This window comes from Pleuronectes platessa, chromosome 4, assembly GCF_947347685.1.
Source record: "Pleuronectes platessa chromosome 4, fPlePla1.1, whole genome shotgun sequence".
In the NCBI taxonomy this organism is placed as follows: Eukaryota; Metazoa; Chordata; class Actinopteri; order Pleuronectiformes; family Pleuronectidae; genus Pleuronectes; species Pleuronectes platessa.
In genome coordinates, this window is record NC_070629.1 from 10,134,954 (window position 1) to 10,151,690 (window position 16,737).

General features: G+C 39.6%; 1 protein-coding gene across 1 annotated transcript in view; it reads right to left on the reverse strand.

Moving 5' to 3' along the window:
• Positions 1-2,709: 2,709 nt before the first annotated feature.
• The window catches only part of LOC128437794 (leucine-rich repeat transmembrane neuronal protein 4), a 42,582-nt gene continuing 28,554 nt past the window's right edge, over positions 2,710-16,737 (reverse strand). Inside the window, exon 3 of the mRNA XM_053420058.1 lies at positions 2,710-2,816. The gene's annotated coding sequence lies outside the window, so the exon portion shown is untranslated. The remainder of the gene's footprint in view (positions 2,817-16,737) is intronic.

The window sequence follows — 16,737 nt, forward strand, 5'->3', positions numbered from 1 at the left end:
TTGGGCAGATTTAATTGCCAGTGTTCTTGGTAATGTTTCAATCAATAGGTCCTTTATTTAAACAGTAGAACACAAAATAGGCCTCTCATGTCGTTACGGTGAATATAGATTTTTCCCTGTTGAAATTATGCTGTTAGCAACATTTAAATGTTATTGCAAATTTGAATGTGTACACAGCCGGAAATAAAATTCTGCTAAAACACTGAAGCCGAAGCTTGTTATCTCAGTGTATCAAGTTAGCCCTTGTCTTGGATATATATCTATTTTTTTATAACAAATCTAATATAACAGTGTTGGCTATGCAAAGCAAGACATAAGTTATATTTATGCATTATTGATTGTATTTTCGAACTTGTGTGAAGTAAAGTACGTGTCACTTTTAACCTTAAAAGAGAAATTCAGAAGAGGACGGTGCTGAAAATAATGATCTCTCTGGTGGAGGATTTGGTAGATGTAGCTGTATGATGTCCCCAAATCCAACAGCACAACAGCTGTTGAAAAATACCGAGAGGACAGAGCTAATAACGTTACCTCACTATGTCAGCATCCAAGACTGGCTTCCATGCAGTGGGTAAATAGCATACACTGTAAAAAAAAGATGGACGACATGACAGCTTACAAAAGTGATGCCAAAATACAACTGCAGTGTAAACCCTAAACCTTGCCTCCTTCATATAAGTGGCTGGGGCAAAGAGGGTTTTGGTCATTTTAGGTATAGCTCTTATAAGACTGATGCTTGTTCAAATGCTCATATTTCTGGCAAATGCTTTTATTTTGTTATTTGATGCTATTAGGGGGAAACATCATAACTAACAGATAGGACTGACTCTTGATCCGTAAAGCGAGTGCATCAACGTGAACGCGTAGACTCTGAATAGTGGGAGGAAGTAGACTCCATCTTAGTTAACTAATTAAAAGCTCCTTGGTCTCAGTATGATCAGTACCTGTCTAGCTAATATGCTATTTAGTCAGGTATACTAACATTTGCATTTTTTTTTAAATACAGCAGATACAAACACAGTTGAAGAGGGTTAGGGTTAATGTTGGGGACATTTTCGCTCTTTTTTCAGTTTTTTTTTAAACTAAATTGAACTTTTCTAACTTGTCTAACTCTAATATGGTGCATTACAGGTCAAGGCACAATGTTTCAACATGTGCGTACATTTAAACCTTGAAAGATCTGCTATGACTGGACTATTTCTGTTCAGGAGAAGGGTTTAGCTAGCGGTCAATTCTCTGCTGACAAATGCTCCAATTTTATCTTTTAACTTTTAATGGCCCACTGTGTTGTGCATGTGTGAAGAACATGGAGTCACTGTCTATTGATATCCAGAACCTTAATTGGGTACCGTGTTGAACACAGGCTGCGTCCCTGGTATAAAAGCCCATGAGTTGAATACACTGTTTTACATCAGATAACAGTCACAGACGGTCACAGGAGGAGGACAAAAGCAAGTGAAAGGTACCATCAGGGTCTTGATCACTCGGGCATCATTATTATACAGTCTTGCCTTCAGTGCTGTGCTCTTCAGTCGCGTCAGCCTCCTACGCACTGTCTAAATACAGCAGACAGTTGTTTGGGCTGATACCACCGATCCTGATGAAAGATACTGTTACTGTTCACTTAACACAGTTTATTTACCAAATATGATCATATAACATCTCGTAAAAACCACACATCTGGGTATATGAGTCAGATAATTGGTTGAATATCACATTTTCAAGAACAAAAACCATTAACTACAAGTGATTAAAATGGTTGATGAAAGTAAATATCTGCACATCCCAGCGCAGCAAGATCTGTTCTCTGTGTTTATTTTCCGTTTGTTCGTCTCTCAGCTTGATTAAATGAATCATAATGTGATCCACATCACAAATCATTAAAGAAATCAAAAGTCACCATGTAATTTATACTTACTGCCAGCAAGATGTATAGGCTGTACATTGTATTTGACAATTAGTGTCCACTTTTTTCTGACTCGTTTCTCTCGTCTCGGGTAATTGCATTTGAGTGGCTCATTTCTCAAGTTGAAAAACGCTACAGGGACTTGAGTCAGGGAGGGACCTCTTACTGACAGCGTGATTAGAAAAAGCAGCAGAAGACGTCTTAGATTGGCTGATCTTTCATTTGTTCTGCCACTTATTTGCTTATCGTGCTGTTTCCCTGCTCTGTTTATAGCATTTTGCATTTGATTACTTTACCTGACGTAAAGCCAAGAGGTGCCCAGATTAGGAGAGGTGGAGGAAATATGTTTAATGAGATTAAAGAATCATTCAATTATTATCCTTAGTACTCCTCAAGAGGCAGAGCAGAGCGTGGAAAGTCATGCTGCTGTTCAGCATCCTTACTAATGGAGGACATTGCGGGTCAAGCAGGTCATATGCTCACTAATCAATACCGCTCTACCCCGTTAGTTCCAGGGAGAAATATTTGAATTTTCATTACCCTGGTTCCAGGATCTTCTGCATTGTATGAATTGTCTCTTTTGCTTCTGTACCAGTCCCAGTTCCCTCCCACGCAGACTGGTGTCTCATTTGGGTGGTCCACTGATTGTGTGCAGCACACGGACAGTATTTTGGACACAGTGAATCACAGTGTGCACAGCTCACTGGTGGAGGGAGTGGGTCTGGGGGCAAGGCAGCACAGGCTTGGAGGGGATTAGGCCCGGGTGGTACCCGGCTGGCCCCGGACCTCCAGGCGCCTGAGTTGGGGGCTCCATGCCCACGTTGAGCTGCAGTGACAGGTGGGCATGGCAGTAATCCAGAAGCAAAGGCTCACACCTGTACAACGTCAGAGCACTCAGCTGCCGTGGTATCTAGACAGAGACAGGACGCAGAAACGGGAAGAAGGGAGAAAAAGAACAGAAGCACACGTAAGCTTTCTGAGTCTGCCAAAAAAGCCTGGGCTTGAACATTTTATCTGCGCTCCGATTATTAGGAATTGGCTTAATTTACTTCATGCAGCCCTGGCACCGCGCTGTCATTAATGCAGCCTCGGCCAGTGATACAGTGCACGCCCTAAGACCCGAAATCTGTGGTGCTTTAACACCCACTTTCAGCTGGAGTAATTTATATGCAAGATGAAAGCCTTAAGCAAGAGTGCACACATATTTTCTGCCCTCTTTTAAATGGAGTCAAGGCTCCATTTAGAAGAGAGTGCTTATTACATTACAAGCACTTTGCTGATTCAAAGACCCCCTTAGTTTTAGGTACTACTGTGGTCTGAATTATGTCAATTAAATGGCATAAAGCTGCATCACAGCCTGTGTGATATAGATATTAATATCCTAATGTCTATTAATGCTCTCATACGATGCACTCATGCAGCTTGAAATGGAGGACGCGACACAATACAGTGTACAGGAACATTAATATACATAGGATCAGAACATAGGACACGTGAAACCCTTGGGACAATGACAGTCAACTTCTCGCGGCTATGATACTCACCTCTCTGCTTCTGCAATAAGAGTTAGGAGCAGAACATCTATTTTTAAATAGGTTGTCTTGCATTATTTCTATTTGCTTAAAGTTGATTAGAGTCAGAAATGGCTTTTCGATTGTTTTTTCTCTCTATCTGTTAATGTCCAGATTGACAGAGCTGTCACGGCTGAGACTGAGCTATTTAAAGGCTGTATTCTATTTTTTCCTGTGACTATCAGGGTCTATTTGTTCCCCACTTTAAGAGGAAGATTAGTTGAAAACACTCTATTGTCTAATTAAACAGATGAACTTTGCACAGTACTTCAACAGACTTAATAATGAATTCATGAGCAACAATGCTCTGAATGCGAAATGAGATAAGTGTGTGTGGGACCTGGGAGCTCTCTTTACAAAGTATCAAGGGGGAAATGCTACATCGAGGACTTGTTTTGTCCAATTATCGCAATAGAAACAAACATGTAAGTGGTAAAGTCAATATAAATTTGGTTGGTCGGCGGGTTGAGACAATAGCCCTCTGTCTCCATCGCTCCTGTGTGCATTCACAACCTTAGTCTAAACTACAAGTTTATTCAGCTCGAAATAAGAACCGCAGTTACTGAGATATACAATTATTTCTTTCTTTTGCCCATTGCTGCGAAGCTCTGGGGACAGATCTGTAAATAGATAAATAATTTTTTTTTTTGAAAAGGTATAGTGCTATTATTATATATAGGTCTTCTCACTTTAAGAGTATGAATAGTCCAGAAGGGATAAAAAGACTCATGACCTCTTACACGTCTTTCTTTGGTACTAAAAATAGCATTTTGTGATTATTGAAGGGTTGTTTTTCAAAATCCTCAAAAGCAGATACGTTAACAACTGCAACGCAAAGTTTGAGAGATACTGTTTTGTTTGTTGTGTCCCTTTGAATCTGTTGTGTCTCAAACATGAAAAGTATTTTATCGTTTTCTGTCGTAATGTGCATTCTGCGTTAAGTAATGTCAAGGCTTGTCTCTGTTTGAAACAGCTCCTTTCAATAAGCAAATACACTTGATGCGAGTGATTAAGCATAACATCCAGGTCCAAGACACTTGTGTAGGAGGTCCAGTTTGAAAAAACGTGTGCGGTATTGCAACAGCTTGGCCTGAGTGCTGTAATATTGCCACATTTCCATCCAATAAGTGGATACTTGGAAATCTCATTTTCTAAAAAGAATGCATGGAATTCTTTTGGTTCATGATATAGATTTGTATGCTTGCATTATAAAAAAGCATACATAAACATACACACAAATATATGCAGTATTACTTGCCTGCAGCAAATTAAGTGTTGAACTCGATAAAAAAAACAAAAACACAGTACATCACAGCCTTTTTTTTTATTGCCTCCTCCTCAAACACTTTAGTCAGTTGAAGCCTTTTCCTGCGTTTTGCTTGAACTATCACCAACTGTAACTTACATAAAATGCACTCTCAGCCCCCAGTTCTCTAAGTTACACTCACATTTCATCCACATGGAACCTCTCAGCATGAATTAAACTATCATTCCTATTTCATGGGCAATTTTTTTCACTTACAGTGGAGAGGGTGGTATATCTGCAGCTTTTAAATGTTGTGCAGTAGAATTGAAACAGATGACTTGCTCCAGATCAGCCCTCTGAAGTCACACGCCACAAATGCTGTACTGTTCATTATATGAATTCATTGGGTGTGAGGAGTTCGACAGAGTTGTTCGATTCAGCACTCGTGACATAGAGTGGCATTCATTGAAACAGCAGCTGCTGGAAGCTGGGGCGCCACACATCACAGTATGAAATGGCCTATCGACCTTTCCTGATCGTCATCTGCTCTGCTGTATATCTTGGCACGCTCTCATATACAAATATTCGGTTGTACTCTCAGACAACAATATCTGGAAAGTTATCATAGTGGCAATTATTTTATCTTTGTTCTGATGGTCATGAGGTGAAGGGTAGAGCATTTATGTTAGATAACGATGGAACATTTGCATTTCATTGATCGCATCAGCCAGTCTTGATGCATTCCAGAAAAAACTGACCTGTTGATCCCTCTTTTTTTTTCTTTTTTTTCTGGACCCCTTTGCATTTCATTCTGTTCTAAAAGTCAGTGAGGCTGTTCACTGCAGAGGACTACAAGTGTGATGTACATATGAATTAATAAACAAACGTCATTGTTTCTTCTAGGATTTTATGCAGCAGCGGGGGCTCTGCGGCCAGAAGTCAACAAGAGTATCTGCTCCTCTGCTTTTTTCTAATCACTCACACTTGATCTTTGTAAAAACCAGTTGAATTCATATTCATGTTCATGGATAAAAAGGGGGGGGGGGGGGGGGGGCGCATCTTCTGCAACATGAGGTTAAAACACTGTTTTGCGTCATAATCTGCAGGAAGAATTTGTCGTGGCGTGTGTTTGTCCGTCTCAGTCGCTCGATCAAAAAATGATCACATTTATTCAGTAATTAATGAATGATGTCGGCTCATGAATCCAGATCGTTCCAGTCACTTTAACCCTGATGTCCTGGCTGTGTGGTTCACGTCTTGTGTTGTGTTGTATGTAGTAGGGGATCTGCGCATAAAACGTTGGACTTTTTTCCAATGGGTTTAAAAACTGTCTCATAAACAAACACAAAGTAAAGTTCAAGTACTTGTACGTGTCATAATAACATCTGATTATGGTGTTTATTGTTAAAGTGTAAAGTGAGCACAAGAGCAGGCTACACTTTGAATAACTGACCGAAGAAGCCATGACTCGCTCGTTAGCCTCTAGCTGTCGCCTGTGCTTCAGCAGCTTATGTCTCTTTAGCTGAAAACTCCGGAAATGTGTAGTAAGAGCAAGGCAGGCAGGACAGTTAGTGACAGACAGGTTCACCAGCCAATCATTTCATTTGAGGATCGGTCTTGCTTGTTACAAGGTGCCACTGCCAAGGCCACAGACACCAGCTTTTTTTCAGATAACTTTATTTATTGATGGTTATCAGGATGTGAAGAGGATTTCAGCAGAGGAGATAAAAAAAATGTTTCAGAAACAAATAACCAACCCAACCTTTAAACTATGATACGATGGCATTCTGTATGTATTTATGAATAATTAAATTTCAATGAAAATAAAATAGTTTTAATAGAATTAATGAACTGCTTTAATACCTTTCGTGACTCGTGGACCTTCACTGACCAACATGACCAAGCCACAAATAATCTGGATGAACAGTGTAGATGCCTGAAAGCAGCCCTGGTATGGCTGAATATTATCAATGAATGTGGCAGCTTTAAGACTTCATAATTACAGATGAGTCTGGTCTAGTGATTATAAAAACACTCTTACAAAGTGTTGCTTTTTAAAATTCCTACAACGTCTTAATATCTTTAAGTCAGACAACCGATTTTTAAACGTTTCCTCCTCCAGTGTTTTTGTGCCAGATATTAAACAGCTTTTCTCCCTCATTGTCATTCACTGCATATTAAAAACGTCAACTAATGATTAAGATGAGTAAAAACATTTCTCCTAACAAGTGTGATGAAGTCTCCAGTTGAAAGTAATTATATTCAGATAAATAAAAAAAATGTGATAGTGTAAATCACAAATCAACACAACATTCAAGTAAAACAAATTCAGTGTATTTCCCGTTTCTGATGAGCAAGATAAAACATTTAAATATCTGCATTTCTAAAGCAGTTCACTCCAAACGTATCCGTTACGTGTCTTGACATAGATTAAAAGAAAAGAATAAAAGCCTTTTTGGCCGACCCGAGCAGAGTGAGCATTCAGGTTTAATCAGGAATATTGAGGAGATGCTGGCTGTTGTGGATGGAGCTCTTAGAGAGGTGAGTCATTGGCTAGCGTAGCTTGGACGGCCGCCAGCGGAGCTGCTTAGGGCTGAACGCCGCATTCAGTTGGATTTCGCCGGAGGCACGATCACCATCTTTCCTCAACTTTGATGGCTCAGGAAGTCCTTACCAATCGAGTTCTGCACCACCCAACCGGATAAATGTGAGATGAATTCAAATCTCTTGATTACAATGGCTATCTGAGAATAGCCTTGTTTCCTCTTGACAAGTGTAAGTCATTATTCAGTGAGTCACTGGCCAATGGCCAAAGTAATAAAGCCAGCATCTGGCATCGGTCCGATCTTGTCCTCACTTTATGTTAACTGTTTAAACTATAGCTCAACTTATTTACCCTCAGGTAGAGAGAAGAAAAAGAACTGGGGACACTAAACCATTCCTCCTACACCTTATTTTAAATTTACATTGTAGAAAGCATTTACACCTGAGGTGGGATTCCATTTCAATTTGATCATATGCTTCCCTTGTTGTTGCATCTCCCTCTGAGCTAATGTCACCCATCACTGGAAATCTGTTGAGTTTAAAATGATAAGAATTATATCAGTTGGTCTGCAGTTTGTCACCTGTTATTTTATCTCATATAAGTTTAAATCGTTATGGGCTGATAATACAAAAAAATGAAGTGGCTTAAACTTTGATAAAGAATAGTATAAATTACATAAAACATAAAACGCAGTGGGAATCAGCAATAGATACAATTTGGAGAAAATCTATTGCAGTGAGCTGGATGTAGAGACAGAAATTGGCCTGTAGTGATTCTGTGGGCGTCATACACTTCTAGTCTGCCCTCAGCAAAACATAAGCACTGAAATCCACACCCCTCAGGCTATATCACAAATTATGCCCGACCACTTCTAGTGAGCATTTCTGCTCAACACGGTTTAGCACACAGCAAGTCATTTGGTGATTTCACAGAATTTCTGAAACCTGTCTAGTTATTCACCACCAATGTGTAAAAACATGAGACATTTGGGGAATTATTTTCTCTGATTCCACCAAAGAAAATGCATACTACTTTTGTGTCCCCTTGGTAAATGTGCCCTTAAATATAAAAAATATATACAATAATATAGTCTGAAATAAGCTTCTCATTTTTCCGACTTGAGACTAGGGGAAATTAACAACTCTGAAAGTCTGGACACATTTTGGCAGACAAGGTGCTGTGCTGCTTATGTCATCGCTTTTAAACAATTAACATAATTGCACAATCAGCTATAAATAGTAGCTTTTGGTGCGAAACTTATCAATTATGACACTTTTGACACTTGTAAACTGCATGTACATCTCTCACTAGCACCTAACATCACTTTTTAGCTTATACATACGTTTTTATGATAGACAGGCATACAGTACATATTGAATTATTCATCTGCCTGAAATATGCCTCTTTGTTATAGTGCAAATGGATGGAGGTGTCAATGTGTTGTTTAAACACATATAACACCGTGTTTACAGAGTCAATGTTTATCCACATTCTGACATCAAAGCACATGAGAACATGAGACGTCAGAACAACGGCATAGAACCTTAAGCATGTAGAGTATAATAGAAACCTTAATGTTACATAAAAAAAATCTCTATCGGAAATGTTATAACAAAAGGGCCAGTTCTTCAACAAAGCACTCAACTGGCCCACTCTAATGCACTTTGCTGCAGATGTAGAGGAGGACAATAATAGAAACCCATGTGACACAGCACAAAACAATTAATGCTAATTCCTGAGCTAAACATTTGCATATGTACCCCCCCCCCCACACACTTTGCACTGCTCTGAATGTAGGTCAAGCTGCAGCTAAATGATTCCCAATTAGGTGATAGGCAGCTGCACCATGCCAGCATGCCTGAGACTGGCACGGGAGGCCCGAGCTCTCATTGGCATATTAACAACATCCTCGGCCCGAGCTGTGCTGCTGCTCCCTGTCAGCAGGATAATTCACTCAGTGGTCAACGCTGCGGCGGGGGAGCGCAGACAAGCCTCTATTATCATCACTGTCTATTAGGCTACACACACACCATGGATGCTGAATGGCAACGGCCACACATAAGACCCCCTTCCCTGGTAGTTGATTAGCATGAAAAAACTAGCATGGATTAACTAAATTATGTAGCACATATTGTGGCTACAACACAAATTAAGATTTGAGTATTGTACATATTCATTAATACTAATGCTTTGAATGTGCGTGAAAACCTAGGAAGGATTTTTGCACAATAAAAGATAATAATTAATAAACCATACAACAAATATTACAGAGAGCAGACCATTAGTCCCTTCCCAGTGAGGTTTAAGAAGTAATCAGCAGAGAGAAAAAGGTCGGCATAAAAAATAAATCTGAAAGGCAACTTAAAGTCTTTCATTGTAATATGGTCTATGCTGGATTTCCAAAAAGATCATCTTTCGCTGACTTTAATATTCACCATGCAATTACATTTCTATTTGAAAAGCATTTAGCATTTGTCAAAATAACCATAATCCTTCAGATGTGAGGATTTATCGTCTCCTAATGCTGCTCATCCCATTTTCTGCTCATCAATGTTGGCAACGCATACTTAGATTTACAGTTATTTACTGGATGGACAATTTACTACAGAGCCTCTCCTGATATATGTTGATTTAAGTAACCTGAATATAGAAGCCAAGTAATACAGATGCATTGATTAATCCATATATAGCGAGCAGGAGGCATACAGTGAGAAGATGTGTTTGTGCCGCAGTGTTTGGTTCATTATCGCCCCACACAGTCCTGAGTACACCCACACACCCACAGACACACACTAACACACTCACACACTATTTGCTGATGCTGCTTGTCAAAACAACCATTAAATGGCTCATTCCTGAAAAAATTAAAATATGTCACTTCTGAGGTCACAGTTGTTTACTTGGGAGGGTGATGCTATCACAGAGTGGTGTAATGCTCTTTCATTTTTTATTCATGGCTTCATAGGTGATTTACAGTGCCTTGCATAAGTATTCACCCCCTTTGGACTTTTCTACATTTTGTCATGGTATAACCACAGATTAAAATTTATTTCATCGTGAGTTTATGTAATGGACCAACACAAAATAGTGCATCATTTGGAAGTGGGGGGAAATATTACATGGATTTCACAATTATTTACAAATAAAAATCTGAAAAGTGTTGAGTGCATATGTATTCACCCCCTTTACTGTGAAACCCCTAACAAAGATCTGGTGCGACCAATTGCATTCACAAGTCACATTTGCAAGTCACATAATTAGTAAATAGGGTCCACCTGTCTGCAATTTAATCTCAGTATAAATACACCTGTTCTGTGACGGACTCAGAGTTTGTTGGAGATCATTACTGAACAGACAGCATCATGAAGACCAAGGAGCTCACCAAACAGGTCAGGGATAAAGTTGTGGAGAAATATGAAGCAGGGTTAGGTTATAAAAAAATATCCAGAGCTTTGAACATCTCTCTGAGCACCATAAAATCCATCATAAGAAAATGGAAAGAATATGGCACAACTGCAAACCTACCAAGAGGAGGCCGTCCACCCAAACTGAAGAGTCGGACAAGGAGAAAATTAATCAGAGAAGCAACCAGGAAGCCCATGGTTACTCTGGAGGAGTTGCAGAGATCCACAGCTGAGGTGGGAGAATCTGTCCACAGGACAACTATTAGTCGTCTACTCCACAAATCTGGCCTTTATGGAAGAGTGGCAAGAAGAAAGCCATTGTTGAAAGGGATCCATAAAAAATCCCGTTTGGAGTTTGCCAGAAGCCATGTGGGAGACACAGCAAACATGTGGAAGAAGGTGCTCTGGTCAGATGAGACCAAAATTGAACTTTTTGGCCTCAATGCAAAACGCTATGTGTGGCGAAAACCCAACACTGCCCATCACCCTGAGCACACCATCCCAACAGTGAAACATGGTGGTGGTAGCATCATGCTGTGGGGATGCTTCTCTTCAGCAGGTACAGGGAAACTGGTCAGAATAGAGGGAAAGATGGATGGAGCCAAATACAGGGAAATCCTTGAAGAAAATCTGATGCAGTCTGCAAAAGACTTGAGACTGGGGCGGAGGTTCATCTTCCAGCAGGACAATGACCCTAAACATACAGCCAGAGCTACAAAGGAATGGTTTGGATTAAAGAATGTTAATGTCTTAAAATGGCCCAGTCAAAGCCCAGACCTCAATCCAATAGAGAATCTATGGCAAGACTTGAAGATTGCGGTTCACAGACGGTCTCCATTCAATCTGACTGAGCTTCATCTTTTTTGCCAAGAAGAATGGACAAACCTTTCCATCTCTAGATGTGCAAAGCTGGTAGAGACAAACCCCAAAAGACTTGCAGCTGTAATTGCAGCGAAAGGGGGTTCTACCAAGTATTGACACAGGGGGGTGAATACTTATTCACCCAACAGATGTCAACTTTTTTGTTCTCATTATTGTTTGTGTCACAATAAAATTTATTTTGCACCTCCAAAGTACTATGCATGTTTTGTTGATCAAACGGGAAAAAGTTTATTTAAGTCTATTTGAATTCCAGTTAGTAACAGTACATAATGGGAAAAAGTCCAAGGGGGGTGAATACTTATGCAAGGCACTGTACGTAACAAACATTGCACTTCTTTTACTCTGTGACTTGCATCACAGTAGGACTAAATATAGCTGTCCTTGATGCGATCCCACTAATCTTTTTAACAAGAAAAATAAATCTACAGTATAGGCTTTTCTTTTTTTCATTCAGAGGAGGAACAAAAGTAATCCAATTTGACAGTAGGACAGATGTTGTTCTAACATACCCACTGTGTAAAACATGCAACATGGAATATAAACTGTGAGGGATTTTTGTTCGTAAAGTAGGACTGCCAGAAGCTTATGTCGGTATTATTTAAAAAAATATATAGTTTCATGAACAGATGAAATGTGATTTACAGACGAAAATGGAATAATTTGTTACTATGGCCTTGGACTGTCCAATAAATCACTTTTGATCAGTTCTTCTCTTCTAAAGCGAGAATCCAAATCCAGTAACTCACTTGATATAGCAAGTTGTTTTCAGACTCATACACTTATACACCCAAGTGCAGGTATGATATAAATGGTCAAAAAGAAAAATAATTACACGTTTGAATGACAAATTAAATGATCTCTTAATTTAATGACAGTGAAATGAAGCATGTGACAATCCACCTTTAAAGGTAGATGGATAAAAAAAACTATCCAGAGCATTATTCAACATCAACTCTTATCACAGTATGTGACATTTTGCTTGTTTTTCCTACATTATTCTAAAGTTTAAGTCCATTTAGTCCGACCCAAAGTTTTGGTATGCTCCCGCAGACAGAGTGTTATCCTAGCAACAAGGGTCTGATAGTGAGGCTTTTCAGCTGATCTGAAAGAATAGCCTCTGCTGGTTTCTTGTGGAATAGGACTCTGCTAAAGTATCTTTCCCTACCTAGACCAGTTGAATAGTCTTCAATGTAATTTTAGTAACTTCAAAAACACCATCTAACAGAAGTTTCCTGGAGTATTTCAATATTACAAATAAGGTACATTTAGTATGGTATTGAACTACAAACTGTGACTTGTTTCACCTGCAACTAGACTGGTAAACTGGTATTTGGTACATATTTCTACATATTTTTTAACAGGTTCAGTGACCTTTGACTTCTAAAATGTAATCACTTTATCTTTGAGTCCAAGTGACAACTGATCTACAGTTGAGGAAATTCCCTGAAGCAGTCTTGAGATATCACTTTTCAAGCGGCCACAAACAGGCCCTGTGACGTTTGACCACCAAAATACAAACTGTTGATCAGTGAGTCCAAGGGAATATTTGTATTTGATTTGAATATTTGTATCAAATTTGAAGACATTACCTCAAGGCTTTCTTGAGATATGATGTCCACGGAAATGGGACAAACAACCAGAAAACATAACGCCCACTGACTGTTGCAGACACAGGGGCTTAAAATTAAGATCTGAAAAGAGACTTGGTGAACAGCTGGAAAATCTTAAAAGGCAAACAGAGCCAGTTTTAACTGCTTTATAAGGGTGAACCAACCAACCAACCAACCAACCTACGTACGGGCCTACCTACCTACGTATGTACTTCAAAGATCAGTCTTCTGTTTCTTCTGTTTCAAAATTCTACTAAAGGCATCCATGTATATTTGTCATGGATTTCTCATGAGCCAAAATCACCACATTCATTTCTGGTGTTAATAGTTGGAGGTCTGTACTACTGACAATGTGGGGAAGAAACTTAGGACACACCAGTTACCAGGGCTGTTACTGTTGCGATTAATGCAACACAGGGAAACCTTCCTTGTGTGAACACTCAGTGGACAGGTCTGTTCCATTTGGACATTTCTCGACCATCATTGGTTTTACAGGAAGAATTTCATCTGACACACTGGCAGCAGGAACAGGCAGAGGGCAAATCCCTGACGGCGCCATTTGAGAAATGGAGAAACAGATTTTCCAAGAGGAAAGACAACCATTTCCAGTCCTGTCTCCATCTAGCATTACACTTGATGGGTGCAGGACTGGTCATGACCGTCATTGGTTCTACGTTCTTCTTGGAAATCCTGTTTTCCATTTCTCAAATGGCCCTGTCAAGGATATTTTGCAGGGATGTTTCAAAGACTGACAAGGCTTGATGGTGGGATCATCTGTATGATCCAGAGCTGAGAGCTCAGCAATGTATTTTAGATGTCAATAGACAGATGGACAGGGCACCGTTTTAACATAGAAACATTCATTGTCTTTCCATAAGTGTTTTGACCTCCATAATATCATTTCTCTGTGTCAAAAATATGCAATTTATTGTCAAAATGAGAAAAAAACTACGAACATCACATTTTAATTAGCAGAAATTACATTTCAAAATCTAAAACTTTATTGTGGTCATTTTAACATTTAATTGCTCCACTGGATATGCAATTCATTCGTAAATATATCAGCAATTGCTTTTTTTTTTTTTATTATTATAAATTATTATAAACTTTTTTTAACCGGTCATAAAATAAATTGTGAATATCCATAATGACGTTTTTTGTTCTGCTCACAGAGTATAATTGATATTCAAAATCACATTGTAGATATCTGGGATGGTTTTTCATTATCGACGGAAAAGGTTTTGCATGTGCATTGTGGAAGAATGAAATTGAAATCGCAATAGACATGAATGAAAAAAAGGTATGTCATTTGTCCTGGGAAGAATGGCATTATGGAAATCTCAAATGTTCCTTTTGTCAAGGAAGAAGTGAATTAAAGATATCCACTACGAGTATTAAATGTAGAGACAGTGTCTCGTTCTTTTTAAGCATTTTAGCTTGAAAATTAAATTCAATCTTTAATTACTATTCTGACTCCTGGATATCTAAATTATAATAACAAATAGATTGTGGTTTGATTAAATGTTAAGCCAAATGAACTAACGTGTGTGACAAGAGATTATGCACCTCAGTGATCAGACCAAACAGCTTATCATGGGTCAGCATGAGTAGTGATTGATAAGTTGGTAGTCTGAAGTAGAAGGAGATGAGTTATAGATCTCAGGTTACATGCTGCATGTGCAATTCAACTCTTTGAGTGATTCTGCTGAAAGTTTAAAGCTAATAACTTTTGTGGTATTTCAATTTTTTCAGGTAATTGAACATTTCAAGTCAGCGCTGTCTGAGAAAATGTTCATCGGCATTCGTGCAGTCATGCGCTACATTGCTCTCAAGGGCTTCTCACTTGAGGAGGTCCATGAGGACATGGCAGTGCTAGAGGAGGGTGCACCTTCGGCAGAGGGAGCCTGGAGGAGACCTCCATCATACAAGTTCAGTCATTTTTTGGAGGTCAAAGACGCTGACTCATACAAAGCAGGGATTCATAAGTCCCACTGCTACATAAATAATGATTAAAAAATGTGCTAGGTTTTCTATAACGGACTCTTTCTATCTCAGGTCATGAACTTATCAATCTACCCTACTATTCCAAGTGACCAGTGGAAACTTGGAATAGTCCCCGCCTCCAAAGTCTCAATAGCCAACTTGTCAAGTGAGTGTTCAGCAGTCGTTAGCATGTAGGGCCAATCGAGTGTGCGCTCATCACGGCCCTTTGTTCACAGGACTGCTGTTTTGCACACTGTGCAGAAATGCACCCTTGTGATTTCACTTTTACGCTTAGCATCCTGTCTGCTCTTATCATGTGCACATGCCTGTTTTTTATGCGTGGGGGTTTGGAGACTAATTAAATGATGTAAACACTGTGCAGAGGATGATGTTGCTTCATAGCTCTGTGTTTGAGAAGAGGGGGCGACTTCGGTGGCTGCGGGCTGACCACCCAGCAGAATTCAGAATTTTAGGGAGGGGCAGTAATGCTATATCTGTCCTATTTTTTCACTAAATGAGCAACTTGTTCAACAGAATAACATAATTTGCAACTCAAATGCAGGAGCAATAATTTTCACATTGCAAGTCGAACAGAAATAGTGCAGAGAAAAAGTAGCTAATTAAATGTGAAGTTTGACCCACACAGTCAGGAAGGTAACACCAAATAGGAGAGTGCCATGACTACAGTCGATTTTTGTCCGATTTTGGTTACTTCAGCAGGAGCCGAAAAGAGTGTTACCAGCCAGGCTACACTGGATGTACTGAAAAAGCGGACTCCTTGAAGCATGAAAGAACTCACGTAATACCTTTAATCCTGCCATTCAACCATCTGAGAGCTCGGGACGGATTCAACACAAGAACCAGTTTGGCTACTGATGTATAACTGAACGGTGCAGCTGAGGAATTCCCATTACTGTTGTCACTGTCACATTTCTTTCGATAGCATGACCTCTTCTGACAACTCAGGCTTAACTGCATTTACGCAGTAGAGAGAGAATCTACACGTTGTGTATTTCAGAGGAGTCGAGAGGTAGTTTATACGCCGTGGTAAACCATCTCATATAAATTTCATAGAGTAGGACCCAGGATGTTGTCGTGCCGTCGCTCCGTCCACCGCGGAACAGGCTTTTCACTCCTGTCCAGTTTCCATGGTGATAAGTCTAAAGAATGGGCTGTATGTCTAACTCTTGACACTGTGGAAGATTGCAAGTGTGCTCACACGCATCTGTGCATGCCACATGATATTTTACATGCTCTTTCATTGAATATCTCCTTAAGTTTAGACTCAGATATTAAAACTTGAGGAACACACACACACAATTTTCTTGCCTTAGATTTGATCTCTCTACTGATGATTGGTTTAAGAACCAACGCATTTACGAGGAAACAACTGTACGATCTACTCACGATATAATCATGACAATGAACTACACGAGAGCAAATATCAGACTTTGTTAATCCCTGTTCGGTTTCCTTCAGAAGGGGCCTAGAGGACAGCCATCTGTTTAAGTGCTAGAGTCTGGAACAGCCTCTGAACTTGAACAGACTTGTCCAATATCGATGTTGGGGAATATGTGAGGCGACAAGAGA